The 17,105-nt window shown below is 38.4% G+C and overlaps 1 protein-coding gene across 4 annotated transcripts in view; it reads left to right on the forward strand.

Moving 5' to 3' along the window:
* The first annotated feature begins 1,660 nt into the window (after positions 1 to 1,660).
* LOC122815412 (serine/threonine-protein kinase PAK 3) overlaps positions 1,661 to 17,105 on the forward strand; it is a 1,296,647-nt gene continuing 1,281,202 nt past the window's right edge. For all 4 annotated transcript variants that reach the window (XM_044087883.1, XM_044087885.1, XM_044087884.1 and 1 more), the window contains exon 1: positions 1,661 to 1,837. The gene's annotated coding sequence lies outside the window, so the exon portion shown is untranslated. The remainder of the gene's footprint in view (positions 1,838 to 17,105) is intronic.

Genomic DNA, 17,105 nt, shown 5'->3' on the forward strand with positions numbered 1-17,105 from the left:
TCACTGCATGATTAGAAAACAGTCTAGGATGATACATTTTTTGTTGTCTTATTTCAATTTAATAACACTGTTTTCACTTATTACTTTAATTAGGTAATGGATAAATACAGTTTAATGTGTGCAGTTCCTCACTAAGTACTATTTTTTATCCCCTCTTATCATTAAACTCCCCCAGACTCATTCATTCCTTAAACAAGACAAAGGCCTCTCAGCCCACTTATCCAGTGAAAGTGCAAGAGTCTAATGAACTGTTCTTTCCCCTTAGGCATGAGAGTTGGGCTCTGGGCATGGATCACTATATGTAAGGGGCAACCCTCTTGTCCTAAGCCCTCTGTTGTTGCTCTGATGTCCACTCTAGGTACTGACTAGGGAGATGCATGCATGCATCCACATGTCACTACCTCTGGCTCCTTTCAGCACACCCATCACCCTCTTTTTATAGATACATGCCCCATACACCTGACATTCTTAGATGTATCTGCAATGCTGCAGACCAGACTGCTTCTCTCCTTGAAAGTGGGTGAGTTACTGTTGTCTTCTGAAGCCCAGTATATTCCTCCAGATTCTTCTACTGCTCATCAAATTTGGGTCATCAGGGGCATAGTCAGGACTTTAGTCCTCTGTTTCATAGAGCTGGGATGCTAAGTACAAGATTTACAGATCAATGCAAAGTGTGTGATTACAGGAAGTGTTCCTTAATTAGTGTAGTTTACTTGTGTTGTGCTTGTATGAGGTCTTGTGTGTGTATTTAATGCATATATATATATATATATATATATATATATATATATATATATATATATATATATATATAGTATACACACACACACACACACACACACACACACACTGCAAGATGCATATCAGTTTAGATGATATGTACATAAACCTTTCATTCCTTTCCAACAAATAAAAATCTTTACTGTTTAAATAATTTTTAAATCACAAAGTCTCCCAACCCCCAGCCACACAATTTTTGGGTTTGGTATATCTGAAATATGTGTTTTCTCACAAAATAATACATTTAGACTTTTCCTCAGAGAAGCAAATAAACAAATACATCTCTTAGAGGATATTGTTTGCAAAATATTACAAGGATGGCATGTTATTATCTGACAGTGTTACCGTCCACTTGCTCAGATAGTATTAGTGTCATTTTTCATTATCAGAGACTCATAGTAGTCTTTTCCCAGAGTGAGACTTGCTCATTTTCTTTCTGTATTTTTATATATGACCTTAATAATTATGTGTATAACTTCTCAAGTTGTCTCTATAACTTTGAGAAATATGAACATCTGGCTGTTTTCCTGAAGTAATGTAAACATACAACAATGAATTTCTGAAGTTCTGGTGTAGTTTAGAAAAAAAGCTATATAGAACAGTAACAATGTTTTCATTAACAGTACATGCAAACTTTCCTTTATGAGTACATAGTCTTCACATCACAGTTTTTCTTCAGGTAGTTTTGCTAATTCTAGGTATGTGAGTTATAATACAGAAAATTCTACCCTCCCACATGTAAGCTTTTCCCAGAGGTTCCATGCAGCTAAACAAAAGATCAGTCTTGTCTGGCCCTTCAAGTGCTTTCAGCTTTATTATTATCATCGGGCTTCTGTCAACCAATGAGCAAAAGAGAAATCCTGTGACATCACCGGCTAGGGAACAGCAAGGAGGTATTGAAGCATCCAGCTACCGATGTCAGAATTGGAGGTCAGAAGCTGGTCTGGGGAAGAATGGAAAACCATCAAATGGACTAACCTGGGCCACCCTTTATCACAGTGCTGACAGCTTGGATAGGTTTATGTATATCGGTGCAGTATGACAGGGCAGTTTACAGGTAACAGCCTTTCTCCTTCCCATACGGATACATACTATTAGCACATTGCTGTGTTGTCTGTCAAATCAGGTTGTAGGGGGGCCTGCAGTCCCCTTTTTATTTAATGATGCTTGTGTTTTAATTGTGAACAGATGTGTAATTTGTAGGCAAGGGATGTATTTGAACTGAAATGTGCCTTTTGTCTGAGAAAAACAGAGATCATCTGAGGCCAATTCACGGACTCAGCTGCTTTCAGCTATAATAAATACTCAGGGTTTGGGGACTGGGATGGGTGGGGGTGGGGATATAGTGTTCTGTGTATGGTTTACTGGCTACTGCAGTTCTTTGACAAGGATTTGAACTTTTTGTAAAAAAAGTGTCTTTCATGTTTGAAATGAATAGTAGCAGCTAATTTTCAGCAGTTCTTGCAGCTGGCAAGCAGTTTCCACTAGTTTAAGTGTCAAGTAAGAGTCCACTTTACCTATTAAGCCTATTAATTACTGTTTAAAAAGGAGCACTTTGTATCCCTTGTCATATGCATTTTTTTACTGCATCAGCTGTAGAAAGATAACAGTAGTAGGCTGACTGCAAAACTGTATAAGAGGCTTTGATTGTGAGCCCCTTCAGCCTGGCAGGGCTCTGATAACACTAAGAATCTCTAAAGGGGTCCTTGATTAGGCATTTCATAAGACATGTGTTTCTTATGGAGTCATGCTGCAGGCTTCCTGATGTGATTATTTTGTGCAATCCTGAGCCTAGCTCAAGAAAGAACCCCCCCCCCTTCCTGGTTGAGATGGAGAGCAATTACTCATTCCATGTCGATGCCTGTTCAGTCGTTAGCCTGTCTGACAAAGGCTGGCAGTTGTGCCAAATCATGCTGAACAGAGAGTGCAGGCAACGACTGCAGTGTCACTAAGCTCGTCACATGGATTCCTAGCCAGTAGGAAGAAACGGGGAAGGCCCTTAGAATTATACTGCATCTGACATGCAAACTGTATCCCAAAGTGCTTTGCAGCTCAGAGGGGAATGGATTGGGGGGCCATATGGTTAATACCAGTGAGAAAACACAGAGATGTATGCAAAACAAGCATTTGCTAAAAGGATATTATTGAAGTAGTTTGGTTCAGGTCACTTGTTACACGAGTTAGAGGTGACTGTGTTTTTTTGCTGTTTCAGAACTTTGTTAACCATCAGATGGATCCTAATCTGGCACTGATAGTTTCATGTTACCTTTGTGTTAAAAAAAATCACAAACACTGCCTGATTTACATGCATATTAGGTGCAAGCACCAACACATCTGTGGACTATGTCATACCACTGCTGTAGTGCTCTCCATAATAAGCAATCAGCATTTGTTTTTTCATCTGAGAAATAGGAAGATATGCATGTCCATGGCTGTTGTAAGACATTGTGCAGTTGTGTGGTGCATGTCATCTAATCAAGCAACAATTAGTTTTCAGATCTTTCACCATCTATGTGCAGAGGTTTATAGAAGAGGATGAGTGCATGCAGGTGCAGAGGGACAGTACAATACATTTGTATTGTAGCCACATTCATTACCTATTGCTGGTAACCAGTGTAGATATTTGGGAGATGGAAGGGCTGAGATGGATGCTAAAATAGACATCTATGAAGTTTTCATTGGCCATGTTGGGAATGTGATTCATAAAATGCTTTTGCTATCTTAAGGGAAAAGCTTCTTGTTTAGTGGTCATACTTACTTGGTATGCTGGACAAGCATGAGTACAAATGGAAACCGAGTTTCATTCTGTACCACATTCCTTCAATGGGTTGTTTATAGACTTGATAACATTGCCATACATGTGATAAACTTTGCATTGTGTCCACTCTCAAAATGTCCAAAGTATGTAAAGGCATATGTGTGCACGGAAAAAGAAGTTATGTTGCTCAATTAACAGTTCTTTGATTGGCTGCCAATCAATCAAAACAAAGAGAAAAAGAGAGAGAGAGAGACAAAACAACTTTCCATGAGCCTCAGAAGAAAGTTATTTTTGCAAGGGGCAGTCTCCCTCACAACCCGCTCATGTTGGGGAACATTGTCTCACATCCCTTAGACATATATATATATATATATATATATATATATACACATACACATACCCTGAGGTCACTTAACAGTGGAGAAAAAAGAAAACTCCAATGTCCCTTTATCTACTCCACACAATCAATTGTTGAGTGACTGACACAGTCCGTAAGACAAATAGCTAGAATGTGATATTTATAAAGAAAGAATATTGAGTCACCAGATATGGCTGAAGGAAAAGGCATTCATCATATAGAACCATACAGTTTTTTTATCAGCATGAGTACATAAATTCATGGAGGAGTTACCTGTGGAGGCAATGTATTTGACAGTTCAATTTATAAAGCATGAAATTAGATGGTGGAACCCTAAGAGTATGCAATAAAAAAGGAAATGGGAAAATATGCCATTCGCTGTGACACTGACTTCCTGTATAGTGCATCAGGATATGTTATGGTTCATCCTGTAGAACCAAATTCAATTCCTATAACCTCCACTTGTGTGCCGGAGTAATTTAATGTGTCTTATACTTCTGTTACACTAATAAGAAGCATTTATGAGTGAAGGGTATGAACTAGTTAGCAAAAGCTAAACAGAGATATAATTAAAATAAAATGGCAGTCCAGACAGTGTTGTTGAAAGGAGGAGGTGTAGACATTGTAGCTATTACTGGGGAATAACATACTGATGTTATGATCTCCAACTGAGCTTCCTTTTGCAGGCAGAGGTGAGGGAGAAAGTTAAGTGTATAGTAGCACCCCTCAGATATTAAAACATCAACCAGCTGAACTGCAGGCCATATAATGTAATGACTGCAATAACACACACATTTACAAGGACTAGTTGTACAGTTTTCCAGGATAGGGGAGCAAACAAGCACAGTCAAATGAAATACAATAAAATGTGTCTCCTTTAGTTAATTTTCTTTGAAAGTAGAGTAAAGCACTAGAAAGTGAACTTTACAAATGCAAATGAAAATAACTAACTTCATACAATGTCCCATTGTATGCCAGAGTCCTATATGAACAGAACTTGTGTTTCTTCTTATGTTTGTCATTGTACTTCTGTGAGATTGCTTTATTCAGAGTTCTTTATTTGTAGTCAAGCATTCTTCTTCTTATGTTTGGACACATTAGAAAGTGTAACGGATTCATCCTGATGACTGGAATTTACATTTGATGGTCACTGGTATAATTCTTTAACATTTTAGTTCACAAAGCTGCAGTTTCATTATTTTAAAAACCATCAGTCACTGGCCTTGTACATAATCATATGCATGTGGTCACTGTGAAACAAAGAAATAAAAGACTGCTTCTGTGCGGGTTCAGATTTATGCTGTTGGCTGGCATATTACTGGTACTAGTCAGTGAAGTGCAGGAATAAGAGAAAGAAAATGTAGGACTCAAATAGTTAATGACAGAGATATTGAATGAGAATGAAATACTGGACCTGGTGCTCAATAAAAATGAAGGGTTGAAAAATCTGGGTGGGTGGAGGGGTCAGATATTCTGTTGTGCAGATCTTTGCATAATGAGGTTCAGTATAAGCACATGGTGCACTCCATCTGTTCAGGAGCTGAAGTCGTAGATTTGAAGAGGCATGACTTTGAAGTGGTGCATCTGTGTCTCAGGAGGGCTCCACCAAAGAAAGATATATGGCAAGATAAAAAATAGAGTGGGCCCTTCTTAAAGGCACTTTTATTGTGATGACAGATCTTTGCATTAGGCACATGAGTGAGAAAAGTGCATGTGAAAGCTGTGATGGCTTACAAAGACTGCGGCCTGATTGGGGACTGTTTGCTTTTAGGAAGTAAAAGAAACACACAAGGAGCTAGATGGTCAGAATGTTTTAGCTGAGTAAGCACTGTAGTTAGAGAAACTAATCAAGACTGCAATGAAATTGTAAGGGTGCTTGGGAAAGGGATGCTGTTTTTTAGGTAGATGTATAAAAGAAATCGTGTCTAGAATGCAAGTCTTAATGGAAACATTTTGGAATACCAGCATTTTAGAATTTTTGCAAGAAAATAGAAATGGTTCTTTTGATTTACAGGCATGCAGAGGGATTCTGATGGCCAACAAATAGGACAACAGATTTTGAGTACTTATTTCTGCTGATTATGGGGCAGCCAAACAAGTGAAAGCTGTGAGGCAAAGCAGTGGTACAATCCTATGTAAAAAAGGAGGTAACACTAGCAAGGAAAAAGTAATACTGGGAAACTTCATTTTGTATACTATGTTCTAATCAACAATATAAATCTTTGTGAAAATAAATGTGAAATATGGCTCAAATATGGACAGAGTCTGTTGGGCCTATAACCCACACAAGGACACAGTGTTATACATTTGCATAGTAAAAAGCAAGATGGCGTGGTACCTCTTTCTGTCTGAGCAGCTTGTCAGGTTAAGATAATTAAACAATAAGACATGACAGAACATCTGCTATTGTGTAATAATCTTAAACCTGATGTGTTGAATCATGAACTGAAGGTGAGTGTTTCCCGCATGCCAAGATAACATTATTACACACCAACACTTCTTGGAGTGCATTAGTTATACAAAAGTGTTTAAATGATGCTGTACAATACCTACTGTGTAGAATTATACTTTTTATCAAACCATTTTGGAAGATGTGAAATCTTTTACATTTTTATTTAATAATATTTAAACTAGAATGGTTTGAGATGAAAACTGCTGCCACCCTGAGAAATATGCAAACAGGTCTTTAATACTATTGTAAAAAATGCATAGTTTTTGCCTTCCCTTCCCCATTTCTGAGTTTTCTTTCATGATCATTCAATGCTTAGTATAACATTTTATTGATTATATATTGTTTTCTATTTTAATGTTTTGTTTATTTTGAGGAAGAAAGTAGTACTGTATTCTACAGCAGTTTCTATGCCTTACCAGTTATATAGCTTTCCCGGAGCTATCTGATCAAATACGTGCCCTAGTGTGTTGGATTTACTTTTATATGAAGTCTTTTGGTACCATCATTTTGTTGGCAGTTAGCAGTGGGCAGTATTCTGTTGGCTAGCTACTGAGAGCTTGAAGGTGGAGGAGAATGCTATCTCATTGGTTTTCTGGTTCTTTGCAGACTCACATTGAGTTTTCAATGGCAGAATCTAGTAAGATACACTAGAAACTACACTTTTATTTTGGTGAAGAATTTTCTTTTAGGAAGTAGGTGTGTTTCTTCATTTAAGCATTGTGTTCCCATTTGAGGTGAACTAGCTATCTTCTTTTTTAGTAGTGTCATTTTTGTCAGTTATTCATTTTATTGGTTGCACTGTATAACAGTCAGCAAGCACATGGTGTTTTTTACCAGGACTGTTGGGTCCATCTTACTAGTCAGAGAATGAGGTAAAGGGCTGATACATTATTTAACTTCCTTTGATGATGACGCTGTCTCTGGATACGGTAATGGTGTTGTACTATATCACTACTGCTGCTGAGACTTAGGAGCCAATCAGAGTGCTTGAATTTAAATACACATTTTATAATGATCATTGCCTTCTGTGCTTAGTGGGTATGCTCATATGTGCATATATATATATATATATATATATATATATATATATATATATATATACTTGGGAGAAATGTGAAGGAAACTAACTAAAGCCTTCATGAAACATCAGGATATAAAACAGTGTATCATTAGAAAAGACAATGCTTATGGCTGAGGTTTTGCAAAGTCAGAATGGCTCAGCTGGTAAGAGATATGCGGATGCATGTCATCAAAGAAATTGTGAATGCTGTATGTAAACATCTCATTATTTACTTTCATTTGTTAACTGTGAATATCCAGCTGAGCAGTCCTGTGCTCATTAGAGTGCCAGGGAAATAACTACAAAATGAAATGACAGAATTATACAGAAGATACTGCATAACACTATGATAGAAACAGGTCATAACAGGAGTTTATAAATTAGATTATGGAAAGGCTGTACATAGAAAATCATGGTGGAAAATCGCTACAGCAAACTTAGAAACTTATGCTGTAATGTGATGAGACTTAATAGTGCATTACATTGTTGTGGCAGGCACATACCAAAGATGGAAAGAATAGAAAGAAACCAGTTTATATCAGTGATATGACATGACAAGTTTAGCACAGTTTTGAGTTGTGTAACAGATTAGTGACTGAAAATCAGGATTTCATGTGACTTCTTAGGAAATACCACTGTTGCATATCAATGTCTGTTAAGACAGTTGGTCAAAAGGATTTGATGCATGCCTGTGTTGAATGCTTCTTGTATGAGCAGGGAGTTTATTCCAGAGTTTTTTGATATAGGTTAAAAATATTGTCTTACGTCTTTATTGACTACCGTCGTGGATGTGTTAGAGTGTGTTATCATTAAAAATGAGGCAGAGCAAGTTCAGTGGTCCGCTGAGAGAGGCTATGTGCAGAAAAGTGTAAAAAGAGAAGTGAGAGAAGCAATACAGTAAGTCATAAACATTCCTTCGGACTTCACAGAATTATTAGGTATATTGGAGTGCATACAGAAGCTGTGTTAGGAGGCTGAAGACAATAAGAGTTAAGAAAGGAAGGAGCTGTTTTTTATTTTTTCTTTCCAGAACCCATATCTGATATGCATGAGAAACAAGTAGTAAAGCAATAGTTTTCTACAGAAGGGGTAGTACCTGCATGGTATTAACATTTAGTGTAGGGGGAAGGAATGCAGTAGAATCATAAATGAGGAAATAAGTACTATGTAGCTGCTGTGGAAACTGAAGCAAATAGAAATTCAGCTATGCTGTATCATCTCTGTTGCAGGACCAGAATCCAACGTGACATCAGGCTTCAATGAAAGTAAATAAAGAAAGTTAAAGTTCTTGAGCAGCTCAAGAAAAACAGACAAAAAGCAGAAACATATATGGAAAATAATTTAAAAAACACACTTTAAGCATGGGAAATATGTGGATTATCTCTGAAAAGTAAACTTTTTTCAGATTAATATGCAGAGGCTGTGGACTTTTAGCATGATAGTTTGTAGTCTAGCTCAAGCCATCAACCTACAGAGGCTAAATGACTTGTGCCAGAGATGTTTCTTGTGAATAATCATATGTAACAAATTGTACAGAAAAGACACATTTGTAAAACATCTTACTGTAGCACTTTGTATTACCATAGTTTAACAGGTGGAGCATAGCTATCATATGGAAACCCCTGGCACAGTTCATTGATGTGATCACATGCCTTGTGCCATGTCTAACTTTGGTAGAGTTGCTGCAGAAAGAATACTTGGACAATTACAATCAGCTTTTGCATCAGACTACAGGATGAATCCATGGTCAAAGACAGTCATCTACAAGATGTTGGATACAAGCTTGGATCTACTTCTAGGAAAACTAATTTTAATCCAGAAATAAGCTGTCAGTACTGAAAAAGAATGTAGTGTATTATTTTAATACACAGTAATAGTTGCTAAATTGTGTTCTTCATATTAGGCATAGGTGAGAACATTTTATTTTGTTCAATTTTTCTCTTGGTAACATTCTTAACCCTATAGCATTTTGTTACTAATGCATGCTGAGTCATGCTTAATAACTTAATATTCTCCCAGTAATGCATGAGTGTATGTATCTCTGTAAACACCACACACACACACACACACACATATATATATATATATATATATATATATATATATATATATATATACGTAAACACACACACATATTGCAGGGGTCATCAAACTGAAAATTATGAAAACAAAGCATTGGGTCACACCCATCAGTCCTACAAAATGAGTGCTAACAGGCCATGCCCTGACCCAAGCTAGTGCTTATTTTCTAGGCTTCCATACAAGAGAAATGAAAAGTAAGTTGCTACCTCTGCAGACCTACTTTTTTTCCACTGGTATTGGTTTGGTGAGTCACAGTTTAACAACTCAAATACACAACTTGAAGAATCAATATAGAACATTAATTTTATGGATATACAATATCTGTTTGTACTTATATGCTTACATGTATGTGCATACAAACAAGCTAACAAACATTTCAGAACATTATATATAAAGTGTGTGTGTGTGTGTGTGTGTGTGTGTGTGTGTGTGTGTGTGTGTGTGTGTGTGTGTGTGTGTGTGTGTGTGTGGATGTGTACTTGCATGTGCACACCCAACTTTCTTTATCAGAGCATAGTACTCACATATCACTTAAAGCCTTTAAAGGATTGCTAACAGCTATCATTTATTTGATTGTTAGGGGCTTATGCACGGCTCATGAATAGAATGAGTATTTGAGGTTCTGTTATCATGCCTATTAGTGGTGTATGGGCTATCAGGATGATCACAAATAATATCCTGGCAAAACTGTCACTTGGATCCTGTTTTTCAAGTGTAGCCCTCCCCCCGACTCTTCTTCATCTTTACAAATAAAATGCTTAAGTACACCAAACGTGTCAGATTAGTACAGCCCAAAGATGGTGCAACACCTTTGCATGGTGCTGACACACTGTCAGAAGTCCAAGACAAATTTGCAAGTAAGGTGATACAGGATATACCATTTCCAACTGAACAAGTATCTGATTTAAAATACTTTATGTTATAATTGACAGTAAACTATAAAGGAGACATCAAGACCACAATAAAGGTTAAGAACAAATAGTTTGGAATTCTGCCTATAGTCAACACTTACTTAACACCACTGGCTAGAAGATCAGAAGCAGAAATAATATTGCAGTACAAGAAAATATGGTTTCAAGAAAACGAATGCATCATAAAATAGAACTTCAAACTTTGTTACAGGCTTGCTTCTCTTATCTTCTCGTTGCTATCATGCTCTTAAAATGCAAGCATAGATTAACACTCAGTCTATTATCTGACTAATGCAGATATTCACACCAAAGTTCCTCTATAACAATCCATCACCACACATTATCAGTCCACTGAAATGTCATAGGCTTAGTAGGAGCATTAACTTATGTAAATGCTATATGCTCAAGTGCACGTCTTTCTTTAAACCCACTGATAATACCACCTTCTTTACCTGAAATGTTCATCTACGGATTGCCTAAGTACCCACTTATTTTAGTCACTTCACTGACTGTAGCTACCTCAGCTATCTTACTGCAGTCAACAAGGACAGCCTTAGGTAAAATGGAGTGCCAGACAAAGGATTCCATGGGCCCCAATAGTACATTGCCTCCCTGCAACTCTACAGTGCCTTTGCCCCCAATCCTGACCTTATACAATCTGGACTAATTACTTCATTCCTTTTTTTTTTACTTGTTTGTTTTTATGGTTTGCCTTCTTTTTTCAACTTTTACCTCTATCCTTTTAACACACCCAACCTGCCAAGAATCCACTGAAATAAGTATGGGGAAAGTAGCTGAATTAAGATGAAGGTCTGGGGTGCATACCTCTCAACCTCCAAGAGGTTGAGAGGTCTGGGGTGAGTGGCATGGGGGCCTACCATAAGGTTCAAGATCTTCTAAGGTGATGCCTTAAAGAAAAATCATAAGGAAAAAAGACTGTCAGTCTTATTTTTTCTTTCATGGAAAAATAAATTGTGCCTAAAGCTCAAAGCTCAAAGACAACAAAATAGTAGGTCCCTAAAAACTATGTTGACAAATGAATGGTGCCTGTATGCCTCCCTACCTCTCCAGAATATGATGGTTATCTTCCATGTGCCCCTCCAGTCTCGATTCGGGATGAAAGTAAAATCACAAACGGCAACAGGAATACATTATATGTATGAGGGTCTGAGAGAGAAAATCAGATCACCTGGAAAAAACAAGTGTGGTTTTTTTTTTCAGGAAGCTATTAAGTCTGAAATTCAAATGTATGTCATTATCTAGTAATCAAAGTCCTCATTCATTTATCAAAAAAAAAAACAACAATTATGAACAGACCAAACACAAGACAAAAACAGAGACATCCTGCAAAAGCAAGGCCGCTACATTCCAACAAATGTAAGGCAGACATACAGAATTGTAATCATCAATTACAGTCACTTTTATCACTAGCTGTATACCACTGTACTTTGATTGCAATCAAATGAATAAATACATGAATAAAAGACAGAATTATGCATTTTCAAATGCAGAAATTTCTGTAGTCTTCCTTTAGTAAGGAATACTACAACAGTGATAAGGAAGGACATTGTACAGTTGGATAAGAACTTACTATAATAGCATATGTCTTGCTTTTTATTGTTTCAGTATTCCATCCCTCAAACCCTCCATTCCCCTTCTTCGTCTTTGCTTTCTTGCCGTCTGGCTGAGGGGTCCTTCTTTCTCCCCTTTCTGAATGCACATCCCTTTCTTTTGTTTTCTACATGCACATGCCCTTGCTCTGGTTCTCCTGGGGCAATTCAATTCTGAGGATTAGGCAGCAGTACTTCACTGATGTACCCTTTAGTAAGGAATACTGAAACAGTGAAAAGTCAGACATTTATTGCTATGGCAAATTCATACACAACTATAATTTCTCATTGCTCAAACTTTAGACATAATCCAAGAAATTAAAGAAAAAGTAAAAAAAAAATAATAATACAAATAATTTAATTCTTCCCTTTTTCTTTGCACTAGGGTAGGAGAGATGCAGGCCAGTAGCCAATAGCAAGAGCCACCCCTGCTCTGTTTACAGGTACCCAGATCTTCCAGTCTTTCTAGTGCAGCTTTGATGCACTTTTACTGTTTGTAACAATGTATTTTTAATGCATGCTTATAGTCAGAGTTCAGTCTTAGAATATTTGCTAAACCTAAAAGTGAGTATGATGGTAACTTTGTAACATTCTTTTAAATAATATAAAAGTTGCTGGAGCACAGCATCCATACTTTAAGACCTTGTTTGTACTAGAAGTCATTGTAATCATAACAGGGATGCCAAAAGTACTTGTAGCAATAAAAAGGCCAGAAAACCTGCTGTGTTGCAGTAGTTCAGTGGTACAATAAAAGGAAACTCTGCATCACGAAAACTTTCCTGCTGAAATAAATTTTGAAGTTAACAGCAACAAAAGATGAAAAGTTATGCAGTTACACTTCTAACATTTTAAGCCAAATAATTTGCTCTGCAAGCTAAGGTAACAGTTCAACAGCACTGCATGCTGGGATGGGCAGGTTTTGCTTTCTAATATTGGTTTTAGCAGGTCCAAGACAACCCTGATTGGGTTCTTCGCACAATTACTATTTTTATAAGAAGGACTGGATTCTCTGGTACTGATTGATGGGGCTATTTTCTGTGGGAGAAGACTGTGAGGGGACAGTTAATTCTTGGGGTTATTCATTTTTAGCTGATGCGATTAAAACTAAATTATACCTTTTTAGCAGTGTTACCTGTTTTTCCCTAAACAAGTGTATTGCTACATAGCTAACTGAATAACTGCAAGGGAATATTTCAGAACATCTGCAACTGTTTCCTGAATATGGTAATGAGGTGAAGTGTTTTAATATTTTCAGGGTTTGTTTACAGACAATTGAATTTATTTTTTCATGTCACCATTCTGACCTTCTCTTTCAGAAGACTTACCACTACCTCTATAGTTAGAAATATAGTTACGACTCACAGGCAGAAAACGATGGAGCAAAATATGTTTGTATTGCAATTAGTTGCACTTTAAAAGAATGTGAGCAGTTTTTCAGGCGCTAATATGTTCCTAATGCTAGGTATACTATTTAGTCACACTTGTGGACATTTCATGTATTTCTGTTGTATAATTACAGTTGAAACAATGAAATTAAAACTTCTTAGTAGTTTCTTGCCACCATGGACAGTATCCTTTTTAGCAGTGAACTGTCAGCTGTGTGTGTTGAGGAACTACAGATAAACCTCAAATTTTTAGAGGTACGTATAGAAATACAATGTGACCGCTCAGATTTCTGCTGCATTATTTCACATCTGCCCTTTTGGAAGACAGGTAGAAGCTGTTTGCAGATTATGTGCTGATAGATTATGTGATCTGTTTTGTGGATATCATTGATTATAGGGACCACCATTTTTAAATCATGGTGTGGGATATAAGGTCCAAACATTTCATGATGTCTGACAACATGATAGTCTAAGCTGTTTGACATGAGAAATGCTCTACAACAAGGATAAATTCTGCAAAGAATTATAAGGGTATGTCAGCAACAACTGATCATCCTGAAAGCATGAATGAGGACATTTAAAAATATCTGGGTGTCAAATGGCAGAGCACTGTGAAGTGTTGTGGGTGTCAAATGGCACAGCACTGTGGGGTGTTGTGGGTGTCAAATGGCACAGCACTGTGGGGTGTTGTGGGTATCAAATGGCATAGCACTGTGAAGTGTTGTGGGTGTCAAATGGCATAGCACTGTGAAGTGTTGTGGGTGTCAAATGGCACAGCAATGTGGGGTGTTGTGGGTGTCAAATGGCACAGCTCTGTGGGGTGTTGTGGGTGTCAAATGGCACAGCACTGTAGGGTGCTGTGGGTATCAAATGGCATAGCACTTCGAAGTGTTGTGGATGTCAAATGGCACAGCACTGTTGGGTGTTGTGGGTGTCAAATGGCACAGCACTGCAGGGTGTTGTGGTTGTCAAATGGCACAGCACTGTGGGATGTTGTGGTTGTCAAATGGCACAGCACTGTGGGGTGTTGTGGGTATCAAATAACACAGCACTGTAGGGTGTTTTGGGTATCAAATGGCATAGCACTGTGAAGTGTTGTGGGTGTCAAATGGCATAGCACTGTGAAGTGTTGTGGGTGTCAAATGGCACAGCACTGTGAAGTGTTGTGGGTGTCAAATGGCACAGCACTGTTGGGTGTTGTGGGTGTCAAATGGCACAGCACTGTGGGGTGTTGTGGGCATCAAATGGCACAGCACTGTGGGGTGTTTTGGGTATCAAATGCCATGGCACTGAAGTGTTGTGGATGTCAAATGGCATAGCACTGTGGGGTGTTGTGGGTGTCAAATGGCACAGCACTGTGGGGTGTTGTGGGTGTCAAATGGCACAGCACTGTGGGGTGTTGTGGGTATCAAATAACACAGCACTGTAGGGTGTTTTGGGTATCAAATGGCATAGCACTGTGAAGTGTTGTGGGTGTCAAATGGCAAAGCACTGTGAAGTGTTGTGGGTGTCAAATGGCACAGCACTGTGAAGTGTTGTGGGTGTCAAATGACACAGCACTGTGGGGTGTTGTGGGTGTCAAATGGCACAGCACTGTGAGGTGTTGTGGGTATCAAATAGCACAGCACCTTGGGGTGTTTTGGGTATCAAATGGCATGGCACTGTGAAGTGTTGTGGATGTCAAATGACATAGCACTGTGGGGTGTTGTGGGTGTCAAATGGCACAGCACTGTAGGGTGTTGTGGGCATCAAATGGCACAGCAATGTGGGGTGTTGTGGGGTGTTGTGGGTATCAAATGGCATAACACTGTGAAGTGTTGTGGGTGTCAAATGGCATAGCACTGTGAAGTGTTGTGGGTGTCAAATGGCACAGCACTGTGGGGTGTTGTGGGTATCAAATGGCACAGCACTGTGGGGTGTTTTGGGTATCAAATGCCATGGCACTGTGAAGTGTTGTGGATGTCAAATGGCATAGCACTGTGGGGTGTTGTGGGTGTCAAATGGCACAGCACTGTGGGCTGTTGTGGGTGTCAAATGGCACAGCACTGTGGGGTGTTGTGGGTATCAAATAACACAGCACTGTAGGGTGTTTTGGGTATCAAATGGCATAGCACTGTGAAGTGTTGTGGGTGTCAAATGGCATAGCACTGTGAAGTGTTGTGGGTGTCAAATGGCACAGCACTGTGAAGTGTTGTGGGTGTCAAATGACACAGCACTGTGGGGTGTTGTGGGTGTCAAATGGCACAGCACTGTGAGGTGTTGTGGGTATCAAATGGCACAGCACCTTGGGGTGTTTTGGGTATCAAATGGCATGGCACTGTGAAGTGTTGTGGATGTCAAATGACATAGCACTGTGGGGTGTTGTGGGTGTCAAATGGCACAGCACTGTAGGGTGTTGTGGGCATCAAATGGCACAGCAATGTGGGGTGTTGTGGGTATCAAATGGCATAACACTGTGAAGTGTTGTGGGTGTCAAATGGCATAGCACTGTGGGGTGTTTTAGATTTCAAATGGCACAGCACTGTAGGGTGTTGTGGGTGCCAAATGGCACAGCTCTGTGGGGTGTTGTGGGCATCAAATAGCTTGGCACTGTGGGGTGTTGTATTAGGTAGAGTAATGCCATTTCATTGAAACCAGTTTAAATGTGACCGCTATGTTGTGGCCTTATTCATGTTATTTCGTTGATTCCACTTTTACTGTGATCACTGTCATTAAAACACAGTATAGCCAATGTCATTGCCTCATAAAGCATTGTTTTAGGGAGCAAGCTTTACTCTTCATATGGCACCATTTCACATAAACATGCTAACTTCATAAATAGCACAACACTTGAAATTTAATACCTAAAAAGTATACTAAAGCACCTCTTTGGTCTCACTTAAATGCTACAGGAATAATTATGTAAAAAAGATCCAAAGCACACACACACACACATACACACACACACATAATGACAGTTTCCAAAAAAAAAAAAAAAGTAAGGAGTACAAGTTTTCAGTTTTTCATTTTTGTGTGTGTCTGTGTGTGTGTGTGTGTATAATATATATATATATATATATATATATATATATATATATATATATATATATATATATATATATATATATATATATATATATATATATATATATATATATATATATATATATATATATATATATATATATATATATATATATATATATACATATATATATATATTTTTTTTCTTTGCCTTTCATTGTTGTTTTTCAGTGGCAGTGTTTTCAATCAAAATGGCTTGTTCTGGGCCATAGTTTTACATACTGTACCACTGACATGGCCAGTAGGTGCAGCACTTAGTGTGGTTGCATTACAGCAAGAGGTTCTGCGATTCGATTCTCGCCTGGGGTGCCTTCTGTGTGGAATCTACATGTCCTCCCTGTGTTAGACTGGGTTTCCTCTGGGTACTCCAGTTTCCTTCCACTTTCCAAAGACATGCTGTAGGTGGATTGGATACTCTAAATTGGTCCTAGGTGTGAGTTAGTGTGCGAGTGTGCCCTCTGAGGAGGGTTGGGCGCCAGGCTGGCAATCCGCCCCTATAAAAACATAAACACTACAGAACGATGAGTGCCTGGAAAGCACTCATTGCCCAAAGTGCTGAGTGGCATGAGAAGGACTAGAGAGAGCTATAGGGAGAATGTCCTACAGATGTCATGTTAGGAATTAATGGCCAGCATTAACACTGATA

This window comes from Protopterus annectens, chromosome 11.part0 (assembly GCF_019279795.1).
Source record: "Protopterus annectens isolate FY-2018-M chromosome 11.part0, PAN1.0, whole genome shotgun sequence".
Taxonomy (NCBI): Eukaryota; Metazoa; Chordata; order Ceratodontiformes; family Protopteridae; genus Protopterus; species Protopterus annectens.